Source organism: Halichoerus grypus, chromosome 8, assembly GCF_964656455.1.
Source record: "Halichoerus grypus chromosome 8, mHalGry1.hap1.1, whole genome shotgun sequence".
In the NCBI taxonomy this organism is placed as follows: domain Eukaryota; kingdom Metazoa; phylum Chordata; class Mammalia; order Carnivora; family Phocidae; genus Halichoerus; species Halichoerus grypus.
Genome location: NC_135719.1, coordinates 131,325,259 through 131,338,355, shown reverse-complemented (window position 1 = coordinate 131,338,355; position 13,097 = coordinate 131,325,259). Strand labels below are relative to the sequence as shown.

Genomic DNA, 13,097 nt, shown 5'->3' with positions numbered 1-13,097 from the left:
TTGAGCTGTTCATTCCCAGCCCGTCAATTCACTGTGGTAAGAGATGCAGCCTGTTTCCAGAGGAAGAGGGGAAATTAAGAGCCTCACACAGCTTCCATTATTACATCTTAGATGTATTCTCATCAGCTTCCAATTAGCAGTCATCGCTCTTCACCCACTTTAGGACTTGCAGCTGTAAAGACCTGAAAGTCTCGAAAGTGGGAAAAACTTCAGGGAATCTTCATGACCTTTGAAAGTCCTTAAGTTTAACTCGGTAAAAATTCCCAAAGTCCACAATTACTAGTGATCAAGCAATTATTCAGGTTTAAATAATTTAGCACTAGCCAACTCTCTTCTTTTTAATTGCAGAAATCATTTCCCCAAAAGTTTATAATTTGGACTCCTGGGGAAATGTGGAAGAGAATGGCAAACCCCCTCAGGGACAGGATTTGAATGATTCCACCCTCAACAATTCTGCTAGTTATTTAGTTGATGGTGACTCTAGCCTTCAAGCATTGACGTTTCCTTTTGATCTAGATGGCTGCTTTCAAGCTTGTGAATTCAGTCCCCAGTGACTAAAATAATGAAAATAACTAAAATAATAAAAAGTCCTTATAAGGTATGAAGGCATATGGCCAGATTACTCCTGTAATCATGTTCAGACTTCTTGTCATGGCACAGAAAACCCTTCACCACTACTCCCTAATGTACATTCCCAGTTTCCCTGTTCAGGAAATACTGCCACCTACCCCTGCATCCAACTGCACTGGATCATTCACTGTTCCTGAATGCACGCATGCCCTTTGGCAGCTCCATGTCCTTGCATCGTCTGCACCCACTGCATGAAATGCTCTGCTCTACTTTTTTTTTTTTCCAGGTAAATTCATTCTTCAATATAAACATTAGATATCACCTCCCAAGGGAAGCCTTCCCAGATTTCTTTAGGGAGAGTTATTTTGTTCCTTCTGTCCTTCCAGAGTTCTAGGTACACCCCTTACCTGTTTGATTTGTCTCCCACAACAGATCTCAAGCTTTTTTAGGATAAGGTTTCTTCAAGCCTGAGACAGTATCAGACACAGAGCAAGCATGCAAATGATCACTGAATACATGTGGGTGGACTCTCCCACTTGTGAAATTCTGTTAACAGCTCTCAACACTCATGACTAAAAGAGGTGCTGTAACATTTATTGCTCTTTTAATGCTTGCAGTTAATACACACTACCTGCCCTGTTTCAAAATGGCATTTTTAATGATTTCAATTAACAACTTAAAAAAAAGTTGTCCTTCTAATTTACTCCTTCCATTTTTACTATTTTAAACTTTGCCTCTCACTTTAAGCTAATCCTCCCTGGGCAAGTATATCAAACTCTGAACATGGATCCAATTATCTAGGAGCACAATGGTGTTCACACTGGGGCCCTGCGTGTGATTGCACAAGGGACCCAAATACTAGGCAGTATCAGGAGACCCAGTAAACTCTTGCCTCTTCCAACAAATTACTAGGATATAATTAAATTTTATTCGCAAAGAAAAAGCTTCTCAACATTTATTTTCAGAAAGCAAATGGAGAAGAGGAAATCTTGAGTTTCAAGGAAATAGAAAAAAGCAACACTGTATGTATTGCTTCTACAAAGTTCTTTATTCCTTTCACACCTAAGCCAAAAAATTCAGATCTCACTTTCTACTCAATTATTCCGCATTTTGCCTTTGTCTTTCTGTCTCATTTAAAACTAGTGGAAATGTGTTGGGGGCCTACAGTCAGATGAGAGATGACTGGCCTTCAAGAAGTTTATGATCTGTAAGGAAGACCAACATATAACATAACTAACCCACATACAGGAGGGTGACATAATGTACACTTAATCTGATGGAAGAATCCAAATAAGAAAGTATTTAATTTTGACTGAATATCAAAGGAGGCCTCTCAGAGAAAGGAGCACTTTAGCACTTAAGGATGAGAAGAATTGTGTAAGTGGTGCCATGAGCATACACACAAGGCACGACATAAATAATAGTGGGTATTCCATTGCAACTGAGCTAAAGTGGAAATGAATATAGGGGAGGAATTTATATTTTAAAAAAAGTTAAATCTGAAAGGATCTTTGGAGGTCAAATACTCAAGAACTTAAAAAGTTATAAAGAGGCATTTACACAACTTTTTTCCCCCCTGAGTTAACTGATTTTGAATGAACCTAATAACTACTAATAATTAGTAAAGCCAGTGGTGTTACATAAACTACATTCAATTGTCCCTTTCTTTAATACATCCCCATGATAGCACCTCTGTGGTTTTCCAGCATGCTAGGAGGAATATCAAAAATAAATTTAATCCAGAGGGGAAATCCAGAAAAAGTTAGGAAAGAAGAACAATAGCAACAGTATCCTGAAATCTCAGATGGAGTTCTTAGTGTTTTCCTTTCTTTTTCTCAAATGGAATTTTAATTATAGCGAAGATGTAAATCCCTTCTAATTTGAGGATGGGGGCAGGGGAAATTCAGTTCAGTCATGCATAGTTTTAATTGGCTCCAAGGCTTCAGTCCTAGTGGAAAGCCAACTTTCAACATCAGAACCTGGAAAACCCTACTCCTCCACATATTTTTCCTCTCCAGTCTGTTTCCGCTCTTCTATTCCCTGCCTATTTGGAGCCATAGTGAATGATGGGGGCAATTTGCTATATTGACTGGCAAAGATGCAAATTCGCACAAAGCAACATCCATCTCTCTGATCACTTAAAGAAAGCTCATTACAAACCAAATAATTCATGAACTAAGGCCCATCCATAAGGAATAATTTGCACTAATTGTACTAATTTAAACTGATAAATTCTACAGGATTCAGACAAAATCCTTGTTATGTCAATATGGAAATATTTTCCAATGTTTTGAAATGTAGAATTTCACCAGCAGGTGCCGACGAGTCTACTTTGTGACATTCCTTCCCACACATTAAACATTAGCCCTCACAAGTAGTTGTGTCCAGCAGCCTTCTATGAGCAATCTGGAAATCGTGCTGTCCCTTGACTGGAAGACAATGCTACATCCTAGGCTCTGGGTTCTCCCTTAGGGTTAAACCAACTCAAGCAAAGCATGCCCAGCAGATTCTCCCAAGAACACTCTAGGAATAGAGTAGTTACTGGCATTTTTTACCACCACTAGAAAATATACAGAGCAGATGATTCTGTAGGTCATGAGGCAACATAGGATTGCTCTCTGGAATACTCTGAACCTGGGCTGATTTCTGACCTAACTGAGAAGTTGTAGAATCCCTCCTGAATTTTGCCTTCCAGTAGCAGAGCCACTAATTGAGTAACACTAATACTTGCTTAGTTATGAGGTCTTGACAATCACCAAGGCATGGGAATGGTAGTGTGAGCAGAACAGCACAGTGGAAAGAATGTGGGCTTTGGAACCATGCAGAGCTAACTCTGACACTGTTGGTTTTCTGACTTCAGGTAAGACTATGACCCTTGAACTTCTACTTACTCATCTGTAAAATAGGGATAAATGATAGGATTCACTATAATTATTGTGAGAGTTAAATTAGATAATGCATGCAAATAATCACATATAGACATTCCCTAAATGGTGATAGTGCTAATGACATTAGCGCCGAGGTTATGGGATTAATCTCCACTGGATGAGAATCCACTGAATCATCCTAAGTGTGTGAATGAATGCAAGTCAACACACCTGATATATAGGGAGGATAAAAATTATTTCTTAAAACAAAGGGCCTGGAAATCCCATTTATCAGCTTCTATCTGGTTTGTGAATAAATCCTTTTTTGGTTGACTCAAGCCAACGTCAAGAGAAACCTAAGGTACATGTTAAAAAATATGTATATATCTACATATTTATTCCCCAATTTTAATAAAATAATAATTTATTAAATTAATCACCATTAGGTAGGAGATATATCCCAATGTCTAGTACAATATCAACATACTCAATGAATATAAATAAATATTTGTTAATCAATAAATACAGATCAGTTTCTTATTATTTCCCACTTGGAAAAATTTCGTTTGCCAGGACAAGAGTAGGGTTTCTTTTAGTAAAACAACATAGAGTATGGCTGTATGTATCCAGAAATGCTTAAAGATTCATAAAGATACGAATTGGTCACCCAGGATTTCAAAAACTTAACTTGTAGACTGGCTTCACTTTGGGGAAAAACAGGAAGCAGTTCACACTCTGGAGAATTAAACCTTAACTTGACAAAGCAACTGGCAGTACTGAGGTTTCAATTTCACCTACTCTCATGTTCTCAGAAGGAGAACTCTGAATTAATCCAAACTGAAAATAAAATTCCAACTCCAGTCTGTCATCTTTTTTATTATAGTTCAACTTAACAGATACCATGGAGCTTTAGTGAAGGTAAGCTGAGAATCTTTGAAGATATATAATTTAGAGATGACATTTGGAAGTAAATAAAGACATTAGGGGAGCCGATTTAATGAAATACAGTAGTTGTAGGGCTGTCATTAGGTAAAATAAGTTTTTTTTTTTTAATTTTATTTATTTATCTGACAGATAGAGAGACAGTGAGAGAGGGAACACAAGCAGGAGGAGTGGGAGAGGGAGAAGCAGGCTTCCTGCTGAGCAGGGAGCCCGATGCGGGGCTCGATCCCATGACCCTGGGATCATGACCGGAGCCGAAGGCAGACACTTAACGACTGAGCCACCCAGGCGCCCCATAGGTAAAATAAGTTTTAAAAGAGTTGGTTTCCTCCACTTTGAGCACAAAGTCCTTACTCAGCCTTAATCTTTAAGAGGTAGTAGGAAACCTATCAAAATTCCATGGTAAAGGTAATGCAAAATAATACTTTTTCAAGATAAAATTTGTGGCAATAGCAAACACACTTCAGATCATGGAATAAAATTCTGAAGAAGTATGGAAGCCAGGCTCTAGTGCTTTAATGGTCAAACAGGTCCTCATTCACTCCTCACCTGTTGGCCACACTTGTTCCTTCTCCTGGTAAGAAGGGAGTGAGAGGGTGGCCAATGGCAAGAGAAGTGGGGTTCAATAAAAACTACATGATTGATTATTGCCTCATTGGCCACCTTCAGCTCCATTAAGACATAAGAAAAGGAGAAGGAAAGATACAGACTGAACATTTAAGGTTGTTTGTCTTGTTCAAATTCAGATGTGATGTTTAGAGGGTGACTCAATAATCACTATGTGTAAAGTTTTAATTAGTTCATAAATTCTCAGAAGGGAGGGCATCTGGGTGGCTCAGTCAGTTAAGCATCCACCTTTGGCTCAGGTCATGATCCTGGAGTCCTGGGATCAAGCTCCACATCCTGCTCCCTGCTCAGTGGGGAGTTTGCTTCTCCCTCTCCCTCTGCCCCTCCCCACTGCTCGTGCTCTCTCTCTCTCTTTCACTCTCTCTCTCTCAAATAAATAAATAAAATCTTAAAAAAAAAAATTCTCAAAAAGGAAAGGATCTTGGAGCTACCTAGTCCTCATCCAAAGCTTTTTTTCAAGCAGTGTTCCATGGAACCCTAAGGCTCCTCAATGGTACTTCAGCCCCAGTACAACCTAAGAAATACCATGTTTGCCTGATTTAGATATTTGAATTCCAGGAAAGATTTTATTTAGGGTCAGGGGAATCAAGAGTTACACTTACAAAAAAAAAAAAAAAATCTACCTTGAAGCCACTGATCTACAGTCCCCCAGTAATAACAATCCCATATACGAGTAACAAATACCTCAGTGGTGAGGAACTCACTACCTTATAAGGTAGCCCATGAAAATTTTATATGGCTGAATTATTACTAAGCTCATTCTTACAAGAGAAGAAATCTGCCTTCTTCTAACCTCCACTCTAGTTGTGTCCTTTCAGAGCACAGAAAGAAGGTCTAAGCCTTTTCAAATGACAATTTCTCATTATTGGAAGATAAATGAAAGGATGTCACCATCCTCTGTTCCTCGGCTAGAGATCTCCAGTTCCTTCTGCTTGGTCAGGTTGGAGGTCTTTCCATCACACAACCACTCTACTCTGGGCACACCACTTCGTGTTCTTGTAGGTAAGAGGGGTGGGGTTGACTGTCACATCTTTCCTGCCTCTTTCAGTTCCCCTAAGACAAAGGAGGGATAAGGACAATATCGGCCCTTTGGCTAAGATCAAGTGTAGGACAATATTGACCAAACATTTGAAAATGTTCACTTAGTCCATAGGTCTAGCTTGTACATGGTTGTCGATGGCATAACACAATGACACTTTTTGAAGACAAATTTTGTAGCAACAGGAAAATACTTTGCCTCAGGGCAGAACACAAAGTTTCACAGAAGTGAAACTGTCAGTCTCCAGGGCTTTAATGAGCAAAAATCTCTCTACTTTTCTCACCTGTTTGCCACACTTGGAAAGGAAGAGGGGATATAGCCTATCATAATCATTCTAATCATCTCATAAGTCTCAGATTTTAGCGGCTAGGCAAGAGGAGGCTAGTATTACAGTGTCGTGAAGGAGATAAAGAAAAAGATAAGATTTTGGAGTCAGACAAAACCAGATTCAAATTTTTTCTCCTCAGTGGTACCATTGGTAAATCCCTCCACCATTCTGGACCTCAGTTAACTCATCACACTATAAAATTGTTATATTTGGAATAATGTATGTAATAGACCTCCCACTGACGCTGATACTTTGTAAACTCTCAATAAATATTATTAAGAGTATTATAATTTCAAGTATTTATATCTCCTTTATTTTAATAGCACTATTTTCAATGGTATCTCATTTCTATGTATCAGCATCAGAGAATGGGAACTTCCCATGCAAATTTTCAGAGACTTGAAGTTTATACTTTTAGGGTCAACTCATTTTTTTTCAAGTTTTTATTTAAATTCTAGTTAGTTAACATACAGTGTAATATTAGTTTCAGGTATAGAATTTAGTGATTCATCACTTACATACAACACCCAACGTTCATCACAAGTGCCCTCCTTAATATCTATCACCCATTTAACCCATTCCACTGCTACCTCCCCTCCAGTAACCCTCAGTTTGTTCTCTATAGTTGAGAGTCTGTTTTCTGGTTTGCCCCTTTTCTTTCCCCTATGTTCATTTGTTTTGTTTCTTAAATTCCACATATGAGTGAGATCATATAGTATTTGTCTTTCTCTGACTGACTTATTTCACTTAGCATAATACTCTCTAGCTCCATCTGCATCATTGCAAATGGCAAAATTTCATTCATTTTTTGTGGCTGAGTAATATTCCATTATGTTTATATATATCTATATCTATCTATCTATATATATACACACACATACCACATCTTCTTTATCCATTCATCAGTAACTGGGCATTTAGGCTCTTTCCATAATTTGGCTACTGTTAATAATGCTGCTATAAGCATTGGGGTGCATGTATTAGGGTCAACTCACTTTAATTAGAATTTATCCTAGAAAATATTATCTACCATTGTGACTGTAAAAGAAATTTCAACCAATTTAAATATTTGTTGATATTTTTTCATCATATTTATATAACAGTATTAATAGTATTATGTAGTAATATTGTGACGCCTGCAAGAAAATTTAAGGTGGATAAGACTATTTCACAAGGGGTCTCAGGCTTTTATGATATTTGGGATTTTATCCTTAAAAAAAATATATCCAATGGTCCTGGCTAGGTCACACCTGTGGCCCATATATAATAGCAAATGGGATTAGATGACACACTTCAATAGTATCTGGTTATTTTATGGTTCTCTTATTTTCATGAGATCAATCAATATTTTGTTTGGAGAAGTTTTTGGACTGTGCTATTTGAAATGAGACCTGCCCCCAGTCAACAACAGAAAAATCAAGTTTTGTAGCTCTTTTTCCTCAGCCCTAGGAATTCTCCTCATTACAGTGGATTTACTCACATCTCTTACCTTATAGAATGTGATGGCTATAGAACACTGAGGGTTGCAGCATGGTCAGCAGCCCATGGACAGGGAGACTGATTATCTAATGGTAGTTGGTAGCTCAGAAGGTGACGGCAGGCAGCGTCAATGTGGGCTAATAGAGCAGCAGCTAACATTGGCTGAAAGTAGAGTCAAGAGAAGTACTTGGAGCAGAGAAACCAAGAAGTGAAGGTAGTTGATTTCAAAGGTGGCTAATCCCCACATAATCCAACCTCCAGGACATCCTAGAGAAAAACAGAGAAAAAGAGTGGCTGAGGTTCTGCCATTTTTAAAAAAGATTTTATTTATTTATTTGAGAGAAAGAGAGAAAGCTCGTGAGACAGAGCCCAAGCTGCAGGGAGGGGCACAGGGAGAAGCAGGCTAACCACTAAGCAGGGAGCCTGATGTGGGGCTTGATCCCGGGACTCTAGGATCATGACCTGAGCCGAAGGCAGACGCTCAACCAACTGAGCCACCCAGGCACGCCTGAGGTTCTGCCATTTGACACAAAGGGCTAAGGAGCTGACTTAGAGAAAACTGTTAAAAAACACTTTGCCTAAGATCCACTAACAAGTAAGACTTGAAGGAGACTGAGGTAGTACAAGCAACTTTCTTGTGTTTTCTTCCCCACACTGCTAGAAAGTTTTCAGACCATTCTTGCTGCTGTCAGAACAATTTCTTCTAATGTCTTCTCTAAACTCTAAAAACAAGTAAATAAGCCTTATAACATTATCTAGAATGAATCTGTTGACACTGCATGAGGGCTAGGGGATACTTTTTTTTTAAGTGTAGCCTAGAATCTTAACCCTTAGACCATATGGCACAAATTCATAATCATTAGAAAAGGGCAGATAGAGGTGAAACCAAACTAAGTCAAGTTTGCCTAAATAGACACTAGTTCTAGAATTCCACCAGGTGTCTGAGAATCATGACAGATATCCATTACATCATCTTTTTAATTGCACAGCATATATTTTATAAAAATACCTAGGATGATGAAAAAGTTTTACTTTGAAAATCAGAGAAAAATCAACTGGGAGACTGACAGCTCTGGAAGCATTTCCAAACCTCCTGAAGCATAATAGATTCCGTTTTCAGCTTGATGGTTTCTCCAGGGTCCTATCTTCTGTAATATGGATGCTTATAATATTTGCTATGTAGTTGTTAAGATTAATTAAAAATGTTGTAATTTTAAAATATATTTAGCTGAATTACATGAGCTTCGAATAAGGAACATTTAAACATCACATGATTACATTCAAACAGCTGATGGGCTATCGCATAGGAAGAGATTTTAAAAGCTGGCATTTAAATTTTGTGTGCATGTAAGAATGGATACTTTTTTTGGGAAGCACCTGCCCTAAATTACTGAACCAGTGATAAAATCGTCAAATAAGTCATCAATAAAAACTTAAGTGAACATCTATTTTGTGAAAAGCTAATTTGAGTACACACTGGGTAAATGAAGAGGTATAGAAGCAATCTCTGACCCAGAGGGTTTATTAAAAAATTGTAATTTAATTATAAACTACCATCAATGCTTAATGATTGTTAGTTACTAAATCATCTTGAAGACCTTTGAATTTTTGACTTATAAATTTAAAGGAGAACTTAGAGTTCAATTCTGCCTTTAAAAATAAATAAATTAAGGCTAGCAAAATGAATGATCTCCAGTTTTAAGTCTACATTTTTAAAACATTGGAAAATATCTCTTTATTTTTCATCATTTCCTTTCTATTCGGAGAACTTCCTTTTTTTCTTTTCTTCTTCTTCTTCTTCTTCTTCTTCTTCTTCTTCTTCTTCTTCTTCTTCTTCTCCTTCTCCTTCTTCTCCTTCTCTTTCTTCTTCTTCTTCTCTTTCTTCTTTTTCTTCTTCTTCCTTCTTTTGACAAATTCTTAGTTTTCTAGCATCTGAGAATGTCCCGATTCCCTCTTCATTTTTTTCTCTGGATATAAGAGGTGGTATTTTTCTTTCAGCACTTGAAAAATGTTGCGCTACTCCCTTCTGACCTCCATGATTTCTGATGAGAAATCCACTATTATCCATATTGTTCCTCCCTGATAAGTAAGATATCATGTCTTTATTACTTCTTTCAAGATTTTTTTTCTTTGCCTTCTCAAAAATTTGACTGTCTTGTATGGATTTCTTTGGGCTTTTTCTGTTTGAGGTCCACTTAGTTCTCTTGAATGTATAGATTTATGTCTTTTTCTAAAATTGGGAAATTTTCAGTCATCATTTATTTGAGTATTTCTTCAGCCCTATCCTCTTTCTTCTCTCCTTATGGGACTCCAATGACATGAATGTTAAATCTTTTGTCATAGTAATGCAGGTCGCTAAGGTTCCATTTTTTTTAATTTACTTTAGTCTACTTTCTCTCTTTGTTTCAGATTCGATAATTTCTATTGTTCTATCCTTTATTTTATTTTATTTTTATTAATTTTTATTTGCATTTTTTTAATACATCAAATTTTTATTTACTTATTTATTTGAGAGAGAGAGAATGAGAGAGTATGAGAGGGGAGAGGGCCAGAGGGAGAAGCAGACTCCCTGCTGAGTAGGGAGCCCGATGCGGGACTCGATCCCGGGACTCCAGGATCATGACCTGAGCCGAAGGCAGTCGCTTAACCAACTGAGCCACCCAGGCGCCCCCTATTGTTCTATCCTTTAATTCACTAATTCTTTCCTCTATCCCTTCCATTCTACTGTTGAATCTATCCATCGAGTTTTTTATTATAGTTACTGTATTTTTTTTTTATTTTATATTTAGGATTTCCAGCTTTGTGCAGTGGCAGTATTGTAGCCAATGAGGTTTATCTGAGGCGTGATTATTGATATATTTAGGATTTCCATTTGATTCTTCTTTAGTCTTTTATTTCTTTGCTAATTATATTTATATATTTGTTTCAAGCATGTTAATAATTGCTCATTGCAGCATTTTTATGATGACTGCTTTAAATTCCTTGTCAGATATTCTAAGATCTCTGATATCTCAATATTAGAATCTACCAATTGTTTATTATCATTCAGTGTGAAACCTTCCTCGATCTTGCTATGAAGAGTAACTTTCAGCAGAAACCTGGACATTTGGGTATTATTTGTCATGACACTCCGGATCTCATTTGAACCTTCTTCTGGTCTAGATAGCTTTCTTCTGAAGCCACTCTCGCTGAGTGGAGGTGGAGGTTCTGGCTCCCACTAGGCCTCCGCTGATACCTTATTGGCTAGGAGGAGTAGGAGTATCACATTATTGTACCCCACATGTTCTCTGCTGACACCATAGTGTGGAGGGGTGGCCTCATGATTGTTGAGTGGTGATAAAAGTCCCAGCACTCTACTTGGCCTTCTCTGATATTACCCCAGTGGTGTGCATGGGTGGGGTTGGGGGGCTCCTCATTTCAGCCTGGTGAGTTCTTGAAGTCTAGACTGGTACTGGTAAATACTGGGGGTATGTGTGGGACATATATTTTTCTGTGGTGTTTGTTTGGCAGGAATAGAATCCACAAATTTTCTGCCTTCTTAGTCTTTACTTTCCTGGTTTTGTGTCTAGAGAGACCAGAATATTGTCAGCAGGGGGAAGGGAAGGGAGGGGTCTACACCATCATCACTTCTAGGTTGCTGGCTTCTTTAGCTCTAAGTCAAAACCCAAGGAATTCATCACCGTGTTGTTCCTTAAGTCTTGAGGTCCCTCCCCTTCTTCTCTCCACCTTTAAGAGTTCTTTGATGTTTGTCCTAAGATTTTAGTTGTACCTAATGGGGGAAATAGAAAAAAAGTATGTCTATTCCATCTTCCCTGAGCAGAAGTTCCATTTCACACTCGTTTTGTGATGTCCTTTTGTGAAAGCATAATCCCCCAACATTTGACTGCTAAAAATTAGCCTTTCATATTATGCCTTAGAGTCCTGAAAAGCTATGTCATTGTGCCCTCAAACACGTCTGTCAGATGGAGCCACCATGAGGAGCCCCTGGTTGTCAAACAAACACCTCATACTCTCACACTTGTCTTTGTGCATTGCCCCTAGAAGTTGCTCACAGAATCTTCACCATTTCTAAAACTATTATGAGGGGAAAATGTCCATTATTAAAGTGTGACCTCAGTATGTCCCAAAGCTCCATTAGCATCTCTGAGTACTGTTGAGCTCCCTACAAAGTAAGAACAGCTTTTCCCTTAACAATGACTTGCTTTGGCATTTGGATCCCAACAAAATTCCCTTTATTCCCAAAGACCAGTCTCCAACCCCTCTCTCCATAGAAGCTGGAAACTAGTCAAGGTACCAAGTGAGAGCCATTTCCCATTTTACTTCTCACACACCCTGCTCCTACTCTTGCTCTTAACCAAAATTCCCCCTTGCTCTCCTACATAGAAAAGTAAGTACCCCTGTGTATCCACGAGTGTAAATGGCTAGAGTGAGTGATTTTATTCCTTACATTATGTCTACTCTCTTTTGCCCTAAGCCAGTCAAAATACTGCCAAACATACCATATTAAAAGCATTAGGGGATTGAAAAAAGTGTATGACAATATTTATGAGATCAAAGATGTGATCATCTAGTTTGGAAGAATGCATACTTCCAAAAAAAATCTAAATAAAAGTAATTGAACTGGTATTAATATGCCATGTTGGGAGGGGGGACATCTGGAAAAAAAATCCTTTGTTAACTTTTCCTTCTTAACTTTTCCAAGAAAACACACACACACAGGAAAAAACAGACCCCAGAAAGTTTAAGTGGCTTGTCCCAGGTTATTTGACTAGTAAACAGTGATTCTGGGACTAAACCTGAATGTCTTTACGTTGAGTACTAGACCATGGTAAGAAACTTTTAATGAGATCAGTAAGTATTTTAGCTTGTACAACACAAATCATCTGAAGATTAAACTGGAGAACAGTGACAGGAGGAAAAGTTAGCAAAGTGACAGCTCCAGTTTAAATGCAAAAATAAATAAATAAATAAATGCAGCCTCTAGAAACCTCCACAGATAAGATTTGAGATGTTCATTTTATAATGGCATATATTTAAAAAGAGGAAGAAGAACTATTTCTCCTAACACTCTCACAAGATAAAATTCTGTTTACTCTTGTTTTAATGCCTAAAGCTCTTACTGTCTGGTAGTTCCTGATTCAATAATTAGTAAGTGGTAAACAAGTGAGATTTAAAGTTCCCTAATAAAAGTTCCCTTATAGCAGGCACTAAAAGATTCAGGAAGCTGTAACTAGTGAAAATGGTT

The 13,097-nt window shown here is 37.8% G+C and overlaps 1 pseudogene; it reads left to right on the top strand.

Annotated features, from left to right (window-relative positions):
• The first annotated feature begins 10,648 nt into the window (after nucleotides 1-10,648).
• On the top strand, nucleotides 10,649-10,709 carry LOC144378911 (U4 spliceosomal RNA; annotated as a pseudogene).
• The last annotated feature ends 2,388 nt before the right edge of the window (nucleotides 10,710-13,097 follow it).